General features: G+C 35.4%; 1 protein-coding gene across 5 annotated transcripts in view; it reads right to left on the reverse strand.

The window, feature by feature from the left end:
- Tsga10 (testis specific 10) overlaps positions 1-24,330 on the reverse strand; it is a 109,966-nt gene that overhangs the window by 56,993 nt on the left and 28,643 nt on the right. The window lies entirely within an intron of this gene.

Consider the following 24,330-nt stretch of genomic DNA (forward strand, 5'->3'; position numbering starts at 1 on the left):
AAAAACCAATCTAAAGAAATAAAAGAGATAAAAATAAACTAATAAAACAAACACTAGAATAAATCACAATCAAAGGAAAAAGTTGACCCTTTGAAAAGACTAATAACCACCAATTCCAAATTACAGAATAGAAACCAGGAAATCACTCCTGATTCTGAGAACATTAAAATGTGCATAGGCTATTATAACTAACAACATTTAGACAAAATGTACAAATGCCTTAAGAAATATATTGACTGGAAAAGGAAGAAAATTGTAGTCGTTCTTTATTAAATAAGTGAAATAAAAATTTCCCTTAAAGATAAGTTGAGGGCTGGCAGAGTGGCTCAAGTGGTAGAGCACCTTCCCAGCAAGCATTAAGCCCTGAATTCAAACCCCAGTACCACCACCAAAAAAAAGATAAGTTGACCTGGTTGCAGCTGTTCACACCTGTAATCCCAATTACTCAGGAGTGAGAGATCGGGAGGATCATGATTTGAGGCAAGACCAAGCAAAAAGTTAGCAAGACTCCCATTTCAGCCAATAAAAGCTGGGTGTGGTAGAGTGAGTCTTTTATCCCAGCCACACAGGAAGTATAAATTGGAGAAATGTGGTCCAGGCCTGTTCAAGCATAAATGTAAAACCTTATTAGATAAATAATTCAAGCAAAATAGGCAAGGGGCCTGACTCAAGTGATAGAGCACCCACCTGGCAAGTGTAAGATTTGTGAGTTCAAACACCAGTACCACTAAAAACAAAATGTTGGGATCCAGAATATTTATGAATATGCTTATACAGCCTTCCAAGTAACTAAAGAAGACAAAATGAATTGGAAATAGGATTTATATTGCCTTGATATCAACACCTGATAAAGAAGCCACAAGAAAGGCAAATTATTAGTTAAGGTAAATTATTAAAAATATGTATAAATATCCTAAGCAAAGTATTAGCTATCCTAACCCGTTAATATATAACTAGTGTAATATACCCTGACCAATTTGTATCTATTCTACATTGTATGCTTGGTTTAATATTATAAAACTAATTACTATAATTCCAAGTTTTAACAGAACAAGGGAGAAAAATAATGACTATCCGAATACATGAATAAAAAGTATCAAATCAATTTCAACATCCATACATAATTTTTAAAAACTCAGGAACAATGGGACTAGAAAGAAACATCCTTAAATGTACTATATTTACCAAAAAACATACAATAAACATGTAACATAAAGGTTTCTTGAAAAGTAATATAGAAATACATACTAAAAACTTAAACTCATACCCTTTTTTTTGAATGTTCACTTTTTGGAATTAACCTTTAGAAAAATAAAGATAGGTAACATTACCATAATTTAAGATAGCAATAATTAATGCACCTAAGATTAAATAAAATTAAACTGAGGGAGCTGAGTTTCAGGGTAAATCACCATCCCTAAATCTGAAAAGACCAATAAATCTAGATGACCTACAATCATCTGGAACAGAAGCCAATGGAACCATAAATGTTGTCATGGCTTGAATATGGAATGCCCCCCACAGGCTCACAAGTGAATGCTTGGTTCCACCTGGTGGTGCTATTTTCAGAGGTTCTGGAAACTTCAGGAGGTAGGACCTAGTTGGAGGAAGAAGGTCACAAGGAGGCATACCTTTTAAGGTCATACAGTCCTTTCCTCGCTCTGCTTCCTGTTTGCTGCGAGGTAAAGAATTTCCTCCTCTACATGTCCCTATTGCCACAATGTTCCACCAAAGCACATGGGGTCAAACAACCACAACACCTTGAACCAAAATAAATTTTTCCTTCTTTATGCTGTTCTGTCAGGCATTTTGTCATTGCAGTGAGAAATTAATAGAAATGGTTAAGAATATTTATATGATAATGTTGCTGAACGGCTGGTGGATGAACTGAGAAGCCCCTTCCAGGACAGTGAGAAATTCCTGGGGCTAAAGTTTTTAAAGAATCACATATTTCAGTGTGCTTTATCTCCAGGAACCTAACCAGATTCTTATGGTGAAGATCTGAGAAAGAAAGATCCCTTGTGGCTCTGCCAGGGCAAAGGGAAGAGTGATCATTATGCAAATGTCCTGAATATCCTCTATGTTAAATGTTTACTCTCCAGGTTAATTTCCACAGGTTATCCCAGCCGGAGAAGAGCATTCCTCCTTCATTAGCCCCCTCTAGTCTTTCTGTTTCACCTAAGATAAAAAGTAAAACTATATCCCTGAAAAAACCAAGGTAAACATCATAGCCATGAAGCACAGCTCAACTAAAAGACTGAAATTTATATCTACAGGCTGTATGTCCTCTCTCCCTTATCATAATGGCTTCCTGATAATAATCCTAGTGAGTTACAGCACGCATATTCACACAAAGGAGGAGTGAAAGGCTAAAGTCAAGCACAGAGACAAAAAATCAGGAGAAAACATGTACTAAGTTACAGTTAGATAGGACAAATAAACTCTGCTGTTCTTTTCCACAGTAAGGTGAGTATAGATAATGATAATGAATTGTATATATTTAAAAAGCCAGGAGAAAGGTTTTGAAATGTTTTCATCACAAAGAAATGATAAATATTTGAGGAGCCATACATGCTTACCTGGATTTGAACATGACACAATTTATACCTGTATTGAAACATCACATTGTATGCCATAAGTGTGTACAATTTTTATATGCCCATTTAATTTTTTAAATAGCCAAAATTCAAGTAAACAAAGTCAGGACAAGAGAGGAATCTGAAACCTCTGGTGCCAATGATAATGCAAACATTAAATATAACCCAAATCCCAGCCAAATTAACATAAACATTCCTACTAAAGGACTATTTACCTAAATTATAGAATCTAATATAACACGTACAACTTCCTTTTCTCCAAAAAAGAAAGATAAAACAATCTGAAGGATGAGAACAAACTCAGACATGAGACAGATGTGAGAATTAGGAGACAAAAAAGTTGTAAATAGTTACAAAAAATCGGCTTATAGACCTAATGGTAAAAGTAAACAACAAACAATTATATTATGAGTAATGTAAGCAGAGAGAAAGATGCTCTGCAAATCAAAAGGAAATGCATGAAATAAAAACTGACATAGCAGAAATGAAGAATGGCTTTGATGGGTACATCAGTAGACCCAACACAACCAAGGAAAATAATCATATAGCTTGACGACAGTTCACTACAAACTGCTCAAAGCAAAATGCAAATAGCTAAAACATCAGGAAACAAGACAGAACACAACACAATAGAGTATCATTGAGCCATAAAGAGAATGAAATTATATAATTTGCAGAAAAATGGATGGAATTAGAAATCATGTTAAGTAAAATAAGCCAGATTTAGACAAATTCTGTATGTTTTCTCTCATATGTGTAATCACTCTCTCTCTCTCTCTCTCTCTCTCTCTCTCATGTAAAGAGGACATGAACATAAAAGGGGACTGTTTGGGGGTTGAAGCAGTGACAGGAAGAAGAGAAAGGGTGAAGGAAATGTGATTAAATTATGTTGTAAGCATGTTTGAAAAGTTCATAAGGAAGCCCATCTTAAAAATTAGTGAGAAAGTTAAAAGAGGAGAAGCTGGGGAAGGGGGATACAAAAAGAATAACAGGTGGTGAATATGATCAAAGAACATTATATTCATGTATGGAAATATCACAATGAAAGCCCTTACTTTATACAATTAATATGCTCTAAAACAAAAAAGAGAAAAAAGAAAAACAGGACAGAACATCTAAAAGTTGTGGATATATTTCAAATACCAAAAGAAAAATAAAGAATATAACTGAGCATAAGAAATATTTAAAGCAAAAATGGCTCAGAACTTCAAAAAATATAGTTTCTTTATGCAGAAAACTGCCAAAGACTGACAGAAGATTCAAAGAAAATCTAAATAAACGGACAGCTAGTCTATGTTCATTGGTTAAAGCATAGAATATTAAGATGTCAGTTATTCTCCAATTGATTTATACATTCAACACAATCTCAATTAAAATCCCAGCAAGGCTAAACATGGTGGCACACACCTGCCTTTAATAGGCTAAAACTGAAGGACCTTAAATTTGATGCCAGCCTGGGCTATTTAGGGAGACCCTGTCTCAAAAAAGAAAGGAAAATTCCAACAAGCTACTTTGTAGATATTAACAAAGTAATTCTAAACTTACATAGAAAAACAAAAGACTCAGAATGGTCATTATAATATAGAAGAGGAAGACAAAGCTTGAAAACTCATATTACCTGGTTTCAAAACTTAATACAAAGCTATAGCAATCAAGGCAGCATGGTTTGGCAAAAGAATAGACATAGACCAATGAAGCAGAAAAGAGAGAAATGAGAAACAGATGCATATAAATATAGTCAAATGGTTTTTAATGAAGAAGTAAAGGTAATTCAATAAAGAATAGCCTTTCAACAAATGGTACTGGGACAATTTTAGGATGTACAGATGTAAATTAAATGAACCTAGACACAGACTTTACTCTTTCCCAAAAATTAAGTCAAAATGAATCATTGACAGTAAGTATAAAATGCAAAGCTAAGTAACATCTAGAAGAAAATATTAGAGAAAAATCAATGTTTTTAAATACATCAAAAGCATAACCCATGAAAGATAAAGTTGGTAAGTTGAACTTTATTAAAATCAAACATTTTTGCTCTCAAGAAAAAACACTGCAAAAAGAGTAAAAAGATAAGGCACAGATTGGGTGATATGTAAAACACATACCTGATAAGAAAATATATCTAAAATTTACAAAGAACTCTTAGGACTCAATAATAAATAAATAAATGAAAAATGGCAAAAGATTTAAATGAATAGCTAATTAAAGAAGATATATAAATGGGGAATAAGTATATGAAAAGAAGCTCTACATTATTTATTGATAGGGAGTTACAAATTATAACAATGATACATCAGTATATATCATAATAGCTAAAGTTCCAAAACCTACAAATACCAAAAGCTGACAGGGGTATGGAGCAACAGAAACTCTCATTCACTGCTGGTAGGGATGCAAAATGGTATAGTCACTTTGGAAGAAGGTTTGGCAGTTTCTTATAATGCTAAACATAGTTTTACCACATAATCAAGCAATCATGAACCTAGGTATTTACTGAATGATTTAAAACTTACGTGAACATGAAAACCTGAATGTGTAAGTTTATAATATTATCTCAAGAACATGGAAGCAAACAAGGTATCATTTAACAGGTAAAAATATAAACAAAATGTGGTATATCCCACAATGGATAATATTCAACAACAAGAAGAAATGAATGATCAAGGTAAAAAAGACATGGATGAATCTTCAATACATTCATGTCTAAGTGAAATAAGTCATTTGGAAAAGACTCCATATTGGATGGTTCTAAATAGATTACAGCCAGGTGATCAAGATCAAAATCAACAGTACTAAATCATATTGACTATATGTACCCTTGATACACACAGACCCTAAAATGGCATTTTATCTCTGTGACTTCTTGCAAAAACATATTACTTCAGCCTAATTGTATTATGAAGTTCAAATGTTTCAAATCAGACTCAACCCAAGGAAGACTTCTCCAAGACATACTAAAATCATCAAAAACAAGACAAATAATCAAAAACAAAGACAAAGAAAGACTCTTGAAAGCCAGGGATAGAAGGTATCTCAGATCCGAGGTAACCTCCAAAAGGCTACCAGTGTATTTTTAGTAGGAACTTTGCATTCCAGCAGACAGCAGGATGATATATTCAAAATACAAAACCAAACCAAAGACAAAATAAAAAACCTGCCAAATAAGAACACTTTACCTGACAAAGCTGTCCTACAAAAATGAGGGAGAGACAAAAATTCCTCCAAAAAAGCAAAAGCTAAGAGAGTTTATCACAACTACTCTACTTTATGAAAAAATGCTTAGAGTTCTTTAAGCTGAAATGAAAGGAGGCTAATTATGAAAATATATAAATTTATAAAAGTCATAGATATACGCAATGGAATTTTATGCAGCCATGAAGAAGAATGAAATGTTATCATTCGCTGGTAAATGGATAGAATTGGAGAACATCATTCTGAGTGAGGTTAGCCTGGCCCAAAAGACCAAAAATCGTATGTTCTCCCTCATATGTGGACATTAGATCAAGGGCAAACACAACAATGGGATTGGACTATGAGCACATGATAAAAGCGAGAGCACACAAGGGAGGGGTGAGGATAGGTAAGACACCTAAAAAACTAGCTAGCATTTGTTGCCCTTAACGCAGAGAAACTAAAGCAGATACCTTAAAAGCAACTGAGGCCAATAGGAAAAGGGGAACAGGTACTAGAGAAAAGGTTAGATCAAAAAGAATTAACCTAGAAGGTAACACCCATGCACAGGAAATCAATGTGAGTCAATGCCCTGTATAGCTATCCTTATCTCAACCAGCAAAAATCCTTGTCCCTTCCTGTTATTGCTTATACTCTCTCTACAACAAAATTAGAAATAAGGGCAAAATAGTTTATGCTGGGTATTGAGGGGGTGGGGAGAGGGAGGGGGCAGAGTGGGTAGTAAGGGAGGGGGTGGGGGCAGGGGGGAGAAATGAACCAAGCCTTGTATGCACATATGAATAATAAAAGAAAAAGGAAAAAAAAGTCATAGATACACAAACTCAGTATACTCTAAAGCTGCAGTGCTGGTATATAAATCACCTAAAACTCTATATAAGGGTTAAAAGACAAGGCACTGGTGGCTCACACCTGTGATCCTAGCTACTCAGAGGCAGAGATCAGGAAGATCCTGGGCAAATAGTTCACACGACCCTATCTCAAAAAAACCCTTCACAAAAAAGGGCTGGTGGAGTGGCTCAAGGTGTAGGCCCTGAGTTCAAGACCCAGTACTGCTAAACAAATAAATAAGCAGGATAGCTAACTACTTTGCTTCCAGGCCACCATGAGGAGAGCAGCTTTGTTGGGCCACACCCTCCTTACCATGAAGTTCTGTCTTGCCACAGGCCCACACTGATGGAGTCAAGCAACCATAGACTGAAATTCCTGTAACTGTGAGCCAAAAATAAATCTTTCCTTCTTGAAGTTGATTTTGTCAAGTAGTTTGTCACAGAACACTAATACTGAGAAGTGGAGCCATTACTTGGACTACTGTGTGGTTTGGAAGTCTTTGGAACTAGTTTGAGGGAAGAGTTTGGAGAGGTTAGAGATGAAGTCTAGAGAAGCCCCAGAGTGTTAAAAATGGACCTTTAAGGAAATTCTGGTGAGCGCTCAGAAGACTATAATGTTGATAGGAATGCAAACCAAAAAGGCTGTGCTCATGAGGTTTCAGAAGAGAATGAGGACTCCATTGGTTATTTGGCTAGAGGCCATTCATGTTACATTCTGGTAAAGAACTTGTGTACATTTTGCCTACACCCAGAGGATTTGTAGAAAGCTGAATTTCAAGGTGACAGACTTATTGAACAGGGACAATTTCAAGGCAGCATAACAATCATACAATACGGGTACTTCTGACTGCTTTTAAACATATTTACAAACACAAAAGACCAAAATGCAAAATGAAAATGCTTGAAAAACTTGCAGTTTGGTGAGAAAAATAAGCCAGTGTCAAGTTGGGTCAAGGAAGATATGGTTGCTGAGAGATTAGTGCAATTGAAAAGAAGCTAAGTACTTTGCACCAGGTCAATAGGAAAGATGTCTTGAGAACCTCTCAGAAACTGGCCAGACCCACACATTGGAGAATGGAGGATGTAAAAGGGTAAAAAGTAGGTTTTGAAAGCCTGCTTTGAGAAGAGACCTCAGGACACCATGCTCTCACAGGGCTTCTGAGGAATTTGTTTCCCTGGGGTTCATTTCACCATGATGCTGTCCAGGCACACAGAGGCCACTACAGCTGTGGTCTAAGTTGGCAGCAGACCTTTGTGTTATCCATATGAAGGTGGTTTTGCATGAATGCAGAATACAAGAGTTGTGAGTTACACAGGCTTCCACTCTTATTTTATAGGCAGACCTAGGAGGCCAGGGAGGATGTAACAGGGCAAGCTATAGAATTCTTACAGCCTTACTCCTGAGGGTGATGTATGAATCTGTGATAGCAAATCCAAACTGCAATGGAGATTCCATAAATTTAGAGATGTCAGGAACATGGAACCTTTGCCAAGGAAATCTGCATGCAGTGAGTGGAAACAGTCAATGTGGACTGAAGCTAGTGAGGCTGTAAGGGCAGGGCTGCCAAGGCCCTTTGGATCTCATATCACACCAATGTGCACCCTGGGTTCCACAGAGCTATAGGATTTATGTCTGCCCTCTTTTTAGTGTTTCTCTGTTCCAATCCTTCCTTGGTATTCCCCCATTCCTTCCTTTTGGAATCAGAATGTTTACCTTGCCCCACCATTTTTATGTTGGAATTTTGTAACCTGTTTTTTAAATTTTATTGGGGCTCACAGCTAAGAGTTTGCTTTGAGTCTCAGAGACATCGGACTTGGGCTTTTGAGCAATACTTGAATTGTTAAGACTTTGGGCACTTTTAGAGGTAGACCAAATGCATTTTGTATTGTGAGATGGATAGAAGTCTTTGGGGTCAGAGACAAGTTTAATGGTTTGATTCTGAAATGTCCCACAAAGGCCCAAAGACAGAGAAAGAAATGACAGAGTGTTATGGTTTGAATCTGAAATGTCCCACAGAGGCACTAAAGACAGAGAAAGAAATTTAAGGAGATGGAGCCTACTTAGAAGAGCTAAGTCCCTGGGGGCATGTCTTTGAGGGTATCTTCTATGGACATTTCTCTCTCTCTCTCTCTCTCTCTCTCTCTCTCTCTCTCTCTCTCTCTCTCTCTCTCTCTCTCTCTCCCCTCCCTTTTTCCCTCCCCTTTTCTCCCCCCTTTCTCTCTCCCCCCACCACACACCCTGCCAAGAAGTCCTACACTGTCAAAAGCCCACAAGGATGGGGCTTTGTGAAGATGGACTGAAACCTCTGAAACTCTGAAACCTCTGAGCCAAAATAAATCTCTACTCCTTTAAATACTAGCTATAATAGTTTGCTTATTAGTTCACAATATAAAATTATGGTAAATGTGACATCAAAAAGGGAAAAGGGAAACTAAAGTGTAGAGTTATTTTATACAACTGAAATTGTTATCAGCTTAAAATACTTTTAAAACAATAAAATGTTATTTGTAACCTTCATGATAACCACAAGCTAATACAGTAGATACACAATAGCAGCTCACTAAAAAAAAAAAATCAGATCACAAAGGAAGACAACAAAGAGGAAGAGCAAACAAAAGATCTACAAAAAGCCAAAAAAACAATTAAAATGACAATAGTAAATCTGTAGCTATCAATAACATAAATGGGATTAAATACTCCAATCAGAACACATAGAGCAGCTAAATGAATGGGGAAAAAAGACCCAACTATATGCTGCCTATAAATGACTCACTTCACTTTAAGGGCACAGATAGGTGAAAAGTGAAGAGATGGAAAAAGATATTCCATGTAAATGAAAAGTAAAAGAGAATAGGGGTAGGTATACTTATATCAGACAAAACAGTCTTTTAAGTGTAAGCTTAAAATGAGACAAAGAAGGTTTATATAATGATAAACTGTTCAATCCATTAAGGGGATGATATAAAATTATAAATCCAAATTATAAACATACAATATTGGAGCACCTAAACATATAAAGCAATTATTAACAAGTCTAAATGGAGAGATTGACAATAACATATAACTGCAAGGGACTCCAATACCCCATTTTCATCAATATCTAGATTATTCAGATAGAAAATCATTAAGGAAACATTGAATTTCAACCATATACCAAATGAACTAAAAAGATATATACAGAATATTTCATCCAATTGCACCAGAGTTACACATTCTTCTCAAGTACATAGGAAACATTTTTCAAGATATATCATATGTTAGGCTATAAAATAAATCTTAATGAATTTAAGATGGAAATCACATCAAGTGTTTTTCTGACCTTAATGGAATGAAATTACTAATCAATAACAGGTGAAAAACTAGAAAATTCACAAATACACTCAGATAGAAATAAAGGAAAAAAAAAACCCATGACCACAAACTTCAAGAACTCTGGGACACAATAAAGATACAAAACTTAAGAATCCATGGGGTAGACAAGGAGGTGAGATACAAACTAAAAGCACAGAAAACCTATTAAATGTAATTACAGTAGAAAATTTCCCATTTTGGCAAAATAAGGATATTCAAATACAGGATGCATTTAGGATCCCAAATAGACACAACTAGAAAAGAACCACCTCACACACCATTATAGCTAAAATTCCAAGACAACAAAACAAAGAAAAAGTGTTGAAGCTGCAGTAGAAAACACCAATATAAGGACTTACATCACTGGGTATTGAAGAGAGTTTGGTGTCTATGAAAAACCAGAATTTTGATTTTGGCAGTTAAACATAAGGCAAATTAAAATCTCTACCACTTTGCTGAAAGACCAGCTTTAAAAAACAAAGGAAGAAGGGAAAGGAAGGAAGGAGGGAAGGAAGGAAGGAAGGAAGGAAGGAAAAAAGGAAGGAAGGAAGGAAGAAAGAAGAAAAACACCAACTTACTTACAGAGGCAAGCACATCAGAATTAGTTTAGACCTCTCAGCAGAAACCCTAACAGCCAGGAATACATGGAATGATATATTTCAGTCTCTGAAAGAAAATAACTGGCTACCAAGATTACTATCTCCAGCAAAGTCATCCTTCAAAATCAATGGAGAAATAAAGACCTTCTAAGATAAGCACAAGATAAAGCAAATCCTGACTACTAAGTCATGGTTACAGAAGACATTTAAAGGAATACTACACTCAGAGTAGGAAGAGAAGCACTCGCAAACATGAGAGCCCAGGAAATAATACATTTTATGAGAGGAATAGATGAACACATGCAAATTAGGAAAGAATCAAACATATTCAACTCAGAAAAACTGCAAACTTCTAAGATGAGTAAGGGCAAAAGAGAAGAACAGTACTCAAATCAATCTAAAAAAAAAAGCAAGATAACAGGAATCAGAAAATACTTTTCAATAATAAAAAAAGCAAAATAACAGGAATCAGAAAATACTTTTCAATAATAAGTTAAGACCAAAAGTAAATGGTCTTAACTCTTCAATCAAAAGAAAGTCTACACTGGCTGGCAGGATTAAAAACAAGATCCAACTGTTTACTGTCTTACAAGAAACAAGCCTCCTAAGCAAAGACACATGCAGACTGTAAGTGAAAAGATGTAAAATGATATACCAAGCAGTAGAAGTTGAAAGGAAGCAGAAATAGCTATATGCATAAATTCAAGTAGACTTCAAGCCAAAATGATAAGAGATGAAGGTCACTGTATATTAATAAGGAATAATCCATCAAGAAGATATAATGAATGTAAATATAAATGCACCTAACATCGGTGCAGTAAACTTAATTAAAAAATTACTGGACATAAAAGGACAGATAGGTTGAGATACAATAATAGTGGACAACTTCAACATTCCACTCTAATCAACAGATAGATCAAACAAACAAGAAAATCAACAAAGCAACTTCAGAATTAAACTACATCACAGAGCAAATGGACTTAACAGATATCTACAGAGTATTCCATTCTACAGAATATTCCATTCAATAGCCATAGTATACACATTCTTCTCAGAAGACCATGGACTTTCTCCAAAATAGATATTTTAGGACATAGAGCAAGCCTTACAAACACAAAAAAATGAAATAATTCCCTGCATCTTTTTGTCACATACTTTTAAATTTTGTTTTAAAATTAGCATTTATTGAGATTTCATTGTGATAACTTCATAAATGTATACAGTGTACTCTGAACAAGTTCACCCCCTCCATTATATTCCCATAACCTCTCCCTTCTTTCCCCCTTTTCAAATTGTTTGGTGGGTTTCATTATGCTGTCTCTCTCTCTCTCTCTCTCTCTCTCTTCCCTACACATATATGTACATATATATGTAGCAAACTTCGGTCCTCAACACCTCAGTATCTTTTCCTTCCCCCTCCCATTCCTAACTCTTAAAAGATCATAATAAAATAAAAAATTAATAATAATAAATTAAAAATTAATAGCAAGACACTACAGAAACTATGGAAACTGAACATGCCTTTTAACCTTTTTATTAGTATACAATAGTTATACCAGGGGTTTTGTTGTGACATTTCCATATATGGGTACAATTTCTCCCAGTTAGGTTCATCCCTATTGCTATTCTCCCTCATCCCCTTCCTCATTTTTTAAAATGACAGGTTCAATGTTCCATCTTCATACACGTATATGATGTATATCAACTATTCATTTACCCTTCCCCTCCCCTAACATGACCTGTTTTACAGTCTTGTCTTTCATTGTTTAAATTCATTGTTCACATTCATTATTCAAAAGAGTTTTGCTTTGGTATTTCACCTGTAAATATATTGAAATCAGCCTAATCCCCTCTATTACTCTTCCTTACTCTTTTGTCCCACCCCATATGGTTCAACAGCTTTCAGTGTGTTTTGTTCTGCCTTGTTCCTACACAGATGCAATGTATTTCAGTATTATTCACTATCATTCTCTGTTCCTTTCCCACCTCCCCTTAAACAGTCCCACCATTGCAAATACCGTCGGTCTGTATATATATGTACATATTTACGTATGTATACATATATATGTATACATATTCATGCTTGTATTTGTGTATGCATTTATCAATTGGATATATCTTCCACATAAGACAGAGAACGTCTGAACCTGGGTTACTTCACTTAATGAACTCACGTTCCATTAATTTACCTGGGAATGACAGAATTTCATTCTTCTTTATGGCTAAATAGTATTCCTCTCTCTCTCTGAGTGTGTGTGTGAGTATGTGTGTGTGTGTGTAACATTTTCTTAATCCATTCATCATCTGAGCAGTTTCCAGAAATTGGCTATTGTGAATAATGCTGTAATAAACATAGGGATGTAAGTGACTTTATTGTATCCCAACTTATATTCCTTTGGACATACGCCCAAAGGCATATATTACTGAATCATATGATAGCTCTGTTTCAGCTTTTTGAGAAACATCTTCTTTCTATAGGAGTTTGTACTAATTTACATTCCCACCAACAATGTATAAGGGTTCCTTTCCCCCCATATCCTCAACATTTGTTGTTGTGTTCTTGATGATAGCCATTCTAAATGGAGGGAGATGAAATCTTAATGTGGTTTTGATTTGCATTTCCTTTTTGGACAGGGATAATGAGATTTCTTCATGTGAGGTCTTGTTGGCCATTTGTACTTCTCTGAAAAATTTCTGTTCAGTTTATTTTCCCATTTCTTCATTGGGTTATTGATTCCTTGGGAGTTTAGTTTTGAGCTCCCTATAAATTCTGGTTATTAATCCCTTGTCAGATGTAGAGTGGGCACAGATTTTTCTCCCATTTTGGAGCTGTCTTTTCAGTTTTGTGACTGTTTCCTTTGCTGTGCAGAAAAGTTTTGGTTTCATGTACTTCCATGTGTTGATCATTTCTCTTAATTGCTGAGCTATTAGAGGAAGTTATTGCCTATGCCTCTATGTCCTGGTGTCTTTTCTATTCTTTCCTATAGTAATTCCAAAGTTTCAGGCCTTACATGAAGGTCTTTGATCCATTTTGAACTGAAATTAGTACAGGATGAAAGACAGGGATTCAGTTTCTGTCTTCTACATGCAGACAGCCAGTTTTCCCAGCACTATTTGTTGAAGAGGTTGTCTTTTCTCCAACATGTGTTTTGGGCTTCTTTATCAAAAATCAGATGGTTGTAGTTGTGTAGATTTATGTTTGGGTCTTCTGTTTCACTTGTCATGTCTGTTTTTGTGCTGTACCATACCATTTTTATTACTATGTCACTGTAGTATAGTTTTGAAGTTAGATATTGTGATACCTCCACTATTGCTCTTTTTTACTTTGGCTATTTGAGATCTTTTTGTGCTTCCATATGAAGTTTAGGGTTGATTTTTCAATCTCTTGAGGAATGTCATTGGGATTTTGATGAGGATTGCATTGAACATGCAGATTGCTTTTGGTAGTATAGTCATTTTCACCATATTAATTCAACCTGATCCATGAGCACGAGAGATCTTTCCAACTTCTAATGTCTTCTTCAGTTTCTTTCTTCAGTGATTTATAGTTTTAATTTAGAGGTCTTTCACTTCCTTTGTTAAATTTATTCCTAGGTATTTTTAATTCTTTGAGGCTATTGTAAATGGATTTGTTTCCCAAACTCTCAGTCTGTTCATTGTTGGCATAAAGGAAACCTACTTATTTTTGTAAGAACAGCACAGTTTGAATGATCAGTGGATAACTGAAAATCATAGGAGGAAATATTTTTAATTCCTAGAATTAAACAAAAATGAAAACACAACTTACCAATAGCAAAGGCAGTGCTAAAAATGTATAGTTATGTGTGCCAACATCACAATATCAGAAAGATCTCTAATGATACACCTCAAACTCTCAGAAAGAGAAGAGCAAGACTAACTCACAATTAGCAGACAGAAAGAAATAATAAAGATGAAAAGTGAAAATTAATAAAAATGGAGACAAAAATAATATAAAGAATCAATGAAACAAAGAATTGGTTCTTTGAAAAGATAAACATGATTGACAAACCCTAAGCTAAACTTAACTAACAGAAAGAAAGAGAAGATCCAAACTAATAAATTTAGAGATGAGAAAGGAGATATTATAACAGATACCACCAAAATCGAGAGGATCATTAGGAAGTATTTTGAAAACTCATACTCCAATAAACTGGGAAATCTAGAAGAAATGGACAGATTTCTAGACACACAATGAAGCACTACAATTGAATCAAGAGGATATAAACAACTTAAGCTGATCTATGAAGGGCAATGAGATGGAAGCAGAATAGTCTCCCAACAAAGAAAAGCCCAGGACTAGACAGATTCACTGCTACATTCTAATATACCTGTAAAGAAGAACTAACAACAATGCTCCTCAATCTCTTCCATAAAACAGAAAGGGAAGGAATGCTACCACTCACTCTATTGAAGACAGTACCACTTGATATCAAAATGAGATAAGGACACAACAAAAAAACACAATTACAGACCAATTTCCTTGATGAACATAGATACAAAAATTCTCAATAAAATGCTTGCAAACCAAATTCAATTCGTAACACATTTAAAAGATCATACACCACAATCAAGTTTGTTTCATTCCAGGGATGCAAAGACTGTTAAACATATGCAAATCAATAAGCATAATATAGCACATAAACAGAATTTAGGGCAAAAGTCACATGATCATCTTAATAGATGCATAAAAAGGCCTTGGTTGAATGCAATATCCCTTCATGATAAAAACCTTAACCAAAATAGGAATAGAAGCAATTTAAAAAGCATATATGACAAACTTATAGCCAATATTGTACTAAATGGTGAAAAAACAAAAGAAGCAATCTAAAATCAAGAATGAGACAAGGGTATTCACTCACTCCACTTTTATTAAATATAATCTTTAAATCCTTAGCCAAAGCAATAAGGACACAGAAATAAAAGTGATACAAATAGGGAAGGAAAAAGCCAAATTATCCCTACTTGCAGATGAGATCCTATACTTAAAAGACCCTAAAGACTCCAGTAAGAACTCTTACATCTGATCAACACTTTTGGCAAAATAGCAGGATACAAATCAACATACAAAAGTCAGCCATTTTTCTATATACTAGTAACAAATGGCTGAGAAAGAAATTAGGAAAATAATTGCATTCACAATAACCTCAAAAGTACCTAGAATAAACTTAACTAAGTGGGTAAAATACCTCTACAATGAAAACTATAAAACACTGCAGAAAAAAAACAAACACTAGAAGAAGGCTAGATCTCTCATGTTCAAGGACAGGCAGAATTGATATTGTGAAAATGGCTATACTGCCAAAAGTAATCTATAGATTCAATGCAATCCCCACAAAAATTTCACTGACATTCTTCACAGAAATAGAAAAATCAATCCTAAAATTCATATGGAAGCATTAAAAAATATGAATATGCTGGCAGAATGGCTCAAGTAGTAGAGCACCTGCCTAGCAAGTATGAGACCCTGAGTTCAAAAATGTTTGCTTTCATTTTCTATCTGCAGAATTCCTTGGAGAATCTTTTGTAGTGGTGGCTTGGTGGTTATATATTGTTTTAGCTTATGCTCATCCTGGAACACTTTTATTGCTCCATCTATTTTGAATGATAGTTTTGCTGGGTAGAGTATCCTAGGGTTGAAATTATTTTTGTTCAGTGCCTGGAATACCTCACTCATGCCTTTCTTGCTTTTAAGGTTTCCATTGAGAAATCTGCTGTGCTTTTGATGGTCTTATCTTTGTATGTTATGTTTTTTCTCTCTTACAGCCTTCAATATTCTTTCTCTATTCTCTGTGCTTGTTCTTTTAATAATAATATGTAGAATTTCTTCTTTGAGGCTGTTCTTGTGGGCATCGTTGGGTTCCTTGGCGTCATTTATCTTTATTTTGGTGGAGTCCAGAATTGGGTATCCGTTTTCTTCGTTTCCCTCTGAATCCTGTATTAAATTATTTTTGGGAGGGAATGGTTTCCATCCCTTTTTCTTCTTCCCATCACTCCACTTCGTACTGTGCAACTATGTTCTTGATAAGCTAGTTAGTGGTTTCAGTCACCTATTTTCTTCCCCATGGTTTTATTTTTGTCCCTGTTCTGGGTATAATTTAGTATTAACTAATTCACAATAATAAAACTAACCAAAAAAAAAAAAAAACCAACCAAAGAAATCAATGGGGAGAGATGAACAAACAAACAAGAAACAAAACAAACAACTCCAGGTTCTGGAACAATAGAATTTCAGTCTTAGTTTTAAGTTCTGGTGTTACTCCTCCACCATCCAGTCCTAGTGTTGATATTTAAGCAGAAGCTCTGTCATAGTCTCGCCAAGTGGTTGGGTAGTGTTTTTTTTTTCTTCTTTCAGTGGCAGCTGCTTGGTCAGCTCCTCCTTCAGTGAGGTGTGGCAGTTTAAGTTCGAGTGCTATCCTCAGGTTCAGGAGATCAGTTCTGTAGTTCACTAGCTGTCCTGCTTTAGAGTTGGCTTTTCGCTGTGCTTATTTACTGGGGGCTTGTTTCTTTGCCTCACCCCCTTTCTCTGAGGCAAAGTGATCAGTCAGCAGGCCCACTGCTGTCAGCATGTTGTGATGGTTTGCTGTTTGTTTTTCAATTTTGCAGAGCCGTTTGACTTTGGATGTTGCTCACTGGCTCAGGAGATGAGTTCTGTGGTCTATTACCCACCCTACTTCAGACAGTGGCTTATCACCCACCTGCTGTTGGTCTTCCTACCTTTCCAGCTGTTTGTTTACTGATAGTTTGCATGGATGTTAGCTGCTTGCCCCTCCCCCCCTCCAGTGCACTTTCAACATTTCTGCCCCTCTGCTGTGTGCTGGTTTTCAGTTCATTGTTTATTGTTCAGTTCTGTGGCGGGGGGGGTCAGTCTGCCCAGGGGCTATGCTGGTTTATCCAGGGGTGGCTGGGGGAATACCACATGACACTTGGCACTCACCTGTTTGGTCTGCCGAGTGTCTCCCAAGCAGGTTTGGAGCTGGTGTCTGGAGGCAGTGGCAGCCCTCCTGTTTTCTGTGTAAGGTGGCATGGAGAAGCTTTCTACGGGCTAGGAGTTCAGGGTGTCAAAGTTTTGATTCTCCTTGGTGCTTTATTTCCAAGTGTGGCTCCAGCATCTCAGCAAGGTTTTTGATTTATGGAGCTCATGCTGTCTGCTTCTGTACCCCAGTTGCCATCTTGGATCCTCTCCACCAAAGCAATCTTGAGCAAATAGAGTCATCCTGGAGGTGTCACAATATCTGACCTCAAACTATACTACAGAGCCATAGAAACAAAAACAACATGATACTGGCACAAAAACAGACACATAGATGAACAGAATAGTCTCTTCAACAAATGGTATTGGGACACTGAATATCCACATGTAAAAGACTCAAGGAGATCCCTATCTCTCACCTTGCACAAAAATCAATTCAAAATGGATCTAAGACCTTAATGAAAGACCTGTAACATTGAAATTAGTGGAGAAAAACAGGGAAAACACTTGACGATAAAAGCGTAGACAAATATCTTCTGTATAGGACTCCAAAAGCTTAAGAAATAAGAATAAGAAGTGACAAATGTGATTGCATAAAATTGACAAGTTTTCATACTTCAAAGGAAACAAGCAGAATGAAGAGAGAGTCTACACAATGGGAGAAAATCTTGCCAGCTTTTTATCTGACAAGGAGTTAATACCCACAATATATGAAGAGCTCAAAAACTAAACACCAAAAAACAAACCATTTAATTTACGAACATGCAAATGATCAAGAGTGGTATGGTGGGGTCATAAGGTAAGTCTATTATTAGTTTTTTGAGGATTTCTTTAGTGGTTGTACTAGTTTACACCTTCACAAGCAGTGTATGAGAACTCCTTCCCCCCACCGCCACCCTGCACTGGCCAGTATTTCTTGTTTGCTTTCTTGCTGATTGCTAAGCTTACTGAAGTGAGATCTAATCTTAGTGTAGTTTTGATTTGCATTTCGGTATGGCTAAGGATATTGAACATTGCTTCATGTATTTATTAGCCATTTGTATTTATTCTTCTGAGAACTGTCTATTCAATGCATTTCCCTTTTCATTATATGGATTATCTGTTCTTTTGATGTTTAGTTTTTTTTAAGCTCTTTGTTTATGGGCATATATCCAAACAATTATAAATTAATACCCAAGAAATACCTGCACACCCATTTTTATTGAGGCTCTCTTCACAATAGCCAAACTGTGGAGACAACTGAGGTGCTCAACAATAGATGAGTAGATAAAGAAAATATGGTGTGTATGTATGTATGTATGCACACACACACACACAGAGTATTACTCAGCCATGAAAAAATGAAATGTCATTTATGTGAAAATGGATGGAACTGGAGATCATGTTGAGTAAGATAAGTCAAGTTCAAAAGGTCAAATATCACATGTTCTTGTTCATTTATGGAACCTAGACCTAAAATGATGATGATGGGGATGATGATAAAAATAATAGTACAACATGAAGTAGTAAGGGGAACTGTCTGGGGGATTAGTGGGAGGGGAGAGGAGAAAGGAAAGTAAACTGAGGGGTGAAAAGGATGGAAGAGCACTACATACATACATATGAAGCCAGCAAAATGAAACCAGCCAAACACTGTTTGAAAAAAGGAAGAGGAGGGAGAGAGGGAATGGAAATATAATGGAGGGAGTGAACCCACTCAAGGTACACAGTACACACATATGGAATGAAATCCCCTCATATTATTAACATATAATTCAAAAATAAAATAAAGCCAGGTACTAGTGGCTCGTACCTATAATTCTAACTACTTGGGAGGCTGAGATTTGGAGGACTGCAGTTTGAGGGAAGCCTGGAAAAATAATTTGCAAGACCCATATTCTCCAAAATTACCAGAGCAAGCTGAGCTGGAGGTGTGGCTCAAACAGTAGAGCATATGCTGTGCAAGCACAAAACCCTGAGTTCAAATCCCAGTCCCACAAAAAATATCAATAAAATAAAATAAAAATATTTTAAAAAATAAATTATATCTCAACCATCAAAAAATTAGCAAATGAACAGTTCTCAAAAAGAAGCACAAATAGACAACAAATACATGAAAAATGTTCCATCTTTAGCCATCAGGGAAATGGGATTGAGATTACATCTCACCCCAATCAATATGTCTTATCATCAAGGAAACAAACAACAAAAAATGCTGGCAAGGATGTGTTGGAGTGGGGAGGGACCCTTATACACTGTTGGTGGGAATGTAAACTAGTGCAGCCCTATGGAAATCAGCATGGAGACTCCTCAATAAATTAAACATAGAACTACCATGATGCTGCTATACTACTACTGGCCATTTATCCAAAGAAATATGTCAACAAACCTTGCAAGATAACTGCACACACACATTTTAGTGCAGCATTATTCACAATAGCTAAGTAATGAAATCAGTGTAGCTGCCCATCAATGATGGATCAGTAAAGAAAATGTGGTCTATATACATAATGGAGGATTGTCAGCCATAAAGAATAGTGGAATTATGTCATCAGAAGGAAAATAGATGGATTATGTTAAGCAAAATATACCAGACTCAGAAAGACAAATACTGCATGTTTTCTCTCATATGTGGAATCTCAACCCAAAAAGAAAAATGACATCAGTGTAGAAGGGAGACTGTTTGGGGGAAGAATGAATGAAGAGATAGTAAGAGGGTGATAGGGGATGAATGACTGAAGTACATTATATGCATGTATGAAAACAGCATAATGAAACTATTAAAATAGTATAAAAAGAATAAGAATGTAATAGAGAGGATGAATATGATCAAAGTACATTATATGAATGAATGGAAATATCACAATGAAGCACCTTTGAACAATTACTATATGCTAATTTAAGAATAGGAACAACCCCCCCAAAACAAAATTTGAAAAACCAAAAAAGAAGCTGTGGTATATATGCAACAGAATATTATTCTGTCATAATAATGAAGAAATCCTGCCATGTGCAACATGAAGGACATTATACTAAGTGAAATAAGCCAGACACAGACACATACTGCATGATATAATTTAAATGTGGAGTGTAAAAAAAGTTAATTTCATAGAAAGAAAGAGTAGGAAGGTGGTCACCAAGGGTTAGGGTTGGTGGAGGAAATGGAGAAACTTTGGGAAAGGATATAAATTTGCAGTTATAAGAAAAATTAATTCTGGAGATCTAAAGTACAGCATAATGACTAGATAGTTAATATATTGTATACTTGGTATTTTTCTATGGGAATAGATTTTAATATTCTCACCACATATATGAGGCAAAGAACATGTCAACTAAGTTGACTAAGATAATCATCTCACAAATGTATGCCTATTAAAACATTGTATTATATGCTTAGAATACATACAGTTTTTATTCTACAATTATGCCACAATAAAGCTGAAAAACTTAAAAAGTATAAAATAGAACTACTATATGATCCAATATTCACACTTCTGGATATTTATACAAAAGAATGGACATCAGGATTTTAAAGAGATATCTGAAGTCCCATGTCCACTGCAGCATTTTTCATAATACCCAAGAGGATGAAACAATCTGTCTACTACAATTTATTTACTACAGATAAGTAAAGAAAATGTGTTATATACATTCAATGGAGTATTATTCAGGCTTAAAAAGGGAATTATGTCATTTGCTACAACATGGATTGACACTAGACACATTATGCTATGTGAAATATGACAGTCACAGAAAAATAAATACTGCATAATATCCCTCTTACAAGAGGTAAACATAGAAACAGAAAACTGAATGGTGGTTGTACAGCTGGATGGGGAGGAGAGAAGGGTGCTCTTCAGTGAATATAGATATTTAAGCATACCAGATGAAAAATATCCAGTGATCTTCCATACAATGTTATTATTATAGTCTAAAATTTATAGTTAAATTTTTAACAATACTGTATAGCACACTTAAATTTTTATTTTATCAAAATGCTTATGATATCATGTTATATGTTTTTATTACAATAAAAGAGAAAAAGTTGGTAGAGTGGCTCAAGTAGTACCATGCTTGCCTAGCAAGCATGAGGTCCTCAGTTCAAACCCCAGTACTGCAAAAAGAAAAAAGAAATAGACCCCCTATGCAACCATTCTGGAAAAAAGATTTGGAGGCTTCTTAAAAATCTAAACATAGATCTGCCATATGATCCAGCAATCCCACTCCTGGGGATATACCCAAAGGAATGTGACACAGGTTACTCCAAAAGCACCTGCACACCCATGTTTATTGCAGTGCTAATCACAATAGCCAAGTTATGGAAACAACCAAGATGCCCCACTACTGATGAATGGATCAAGAAAATGTGGTATTTATACACAATGGAGTATTACTCAGCTATGAAGAAAAAATGAAACCTTATCATCTGCAAGTAAATGGATGGAACTGGAGAACATCATTCTGAGCGAGGTTAGCCAGACTCAGAAGACCAAAAATCATATGTTCTCCTCGTATGCAGTCTTTAGATCTAAGGCAAATACAGCAATGTTGTAGGACTTGAGTTAGATGACAAGGGGAGAACATATACGGGAGGTATGGGGTTAGATAGAAAACCCAAAACATGAAAGCATTTGATGTCCCCACTCCAGAGGAATCAATACAGAAACCTTAAAGCAACAGAGGTCAACACGAGAAGGGGATCAAGAACCAGTGTAAAGATCAGTTAGGGATGAATCAACCTGGGTTGTAACACACTTGTACATGAAAGCAATGCTAGGGATCTCTCTGTATAGCTGTCCTTATCTCAACTAGCAAAAATGCTATGTCTTTCTTATTATTGCTTATTTCTACTCTTTAACGGAACTGGAGAAAAGCGCAGAACAGGTACTGCCTGGAAGGGGCGGGAAGAGAGTGGGGGGCGGGCAGGAGGGAGAAATGACCCAAATAATGTAGGCAACATGTGAATAAATGAATTAAAAAAAAAAGAAATAGACCCCCTAATTTGTACAACTCACCTACACGAATACAAAACAACTGAATGAAGAAAGGAAAGTCTTACCAACAAATGGTACTGGAACAACTGAATATCCATATACAAAAAGGAAACTCCAATCTATACATTACAACATGTATAAAAATTGACTTGAAATAGATCGTAGATCTAAATGCAAAAGCTAAAACTTACAAAAATGCTAGAGAAATCAGGGGAATAATCTTAGTGACCTCGGGCTTCACAGAGATTTCTTAAAAACACTGAATATAAATTTATTAAAAATCAACAAATTTCACTTAAAATGCTTGCTTTTTAAAAGACACTATTAAGGGGGAAAAATGGCAAGCCACAGACTGGGAAAAAATATTTCCAAAACATGTAACTACAAAGGATTTATATCTAAAATACTGAATCCCTTACAATTTAATCATATAAGTAAGTCAATAGCGAATACAAAAGATTAGAACAGATATATCACAAAAGAAGTTATATGGAAGGCAAATAAGCACATCAACAGATGCCCCAAATCATTAGTCATTAGCAAAGAACAAATTAAAACCATAATATATATTTATTGGAATGGATGAATTTAAGAAACACTGTATACCAAATGTTGGTGAAGATAGTAAGTGCTGAAAAACTCTTACACTGCTATTGCAAACATAAAATAAAATAGTTATCACTGTGGAAAACAGCTCATGGTTCCCCCAAAAGTGAAACATGTATCTTAGCCATTTTATTTCAAAAGAAACAAAAGCATATGTCCATAAACAAAGACTTCTTAGTAGCTTTATTTGTTATAGCCCCAAAACAAACAACCTAAATGTCTACGTGTATATCAATACAGTGCAACACTACTCACAATAAAAGGAATGAATTACTGCATTTGGACTTGAAGAAATCTCAAAATAATTATGTTGAGTGAAAGTAACCTAACAAAACACTGCATAGTACATGATTTCATTTATTTAAAATTTTAGGAAATTCAAACAAATCTGTATGGCAGAAATCAAAGCAATGGTTGCCTAAGAATTGGTGGGATAGGCAAGAGATTATCAAGGAACATGAAGAAGTTTTTGAGAGTGTAAGCTAGAGACACTACTTTGATTGTGGTAATGGTTTAACAGGTACATACATATGTCAAAACTTACCAAACTAAACACATCAAATTATGTGTGGTTTACTATGTATTTCAATTATACTTCAGTAAAACTGTTAAAAGTACATAAAAAATCCTCCAAGTTATTATGCATCTGTTAGAGTATTATAATGAACTACTAAAATGTTTTCAATGGTGCCACCAAAATGCTTCTAATGACATGGGAAAATGCTTATGATATATAATTAAATGAAACTGCCCAAATATAAAACCCAAATATACAGAAAGCTTATGTAATATACACAGACAGACATATTTCTGGTCGGAAACAGATATTAATAATATTTTTCCTGAGTTATAGAATCTTGGGTGTTTTAAGTTTCTTTACATTTTTCTCTATTTTTCAAGTTTTTCTTTGTTGCTGTCTTGCTTGCTGTATTATTACTTTCATTGTATCTAAGTTTACAATATTCTTTGCGGGGGGGACAATACTGGGGTATCAGGGCTTTGCATTTGCTAGGCAGGTGCTCTACTACTTGAGTCATACCTCCAACCCTACAATACTCTTATGTGCAAGAAAAATTTTTAAAAGTGAGGCAAAAGAATCTGAGTATTATCTATTCTGACAAATGATCCCAACCTATGTACCACAGGTCCTGAGAAGATCAAGGAGAGACTGGGAATTAATAAATGAAACAAGT

This window comes from Castor canadensis, chromosome 12, assembly GCF_047511655.1.
Source record: "Castor canadensis chromosome 12, mCasCan1.hap1v2, whole genome shotgun sequence".
NCBI lineage: Eukaryota > Metazoa > Chordata > Mammalia > Rodentia > Castoridae > Castor > Castor canadensis.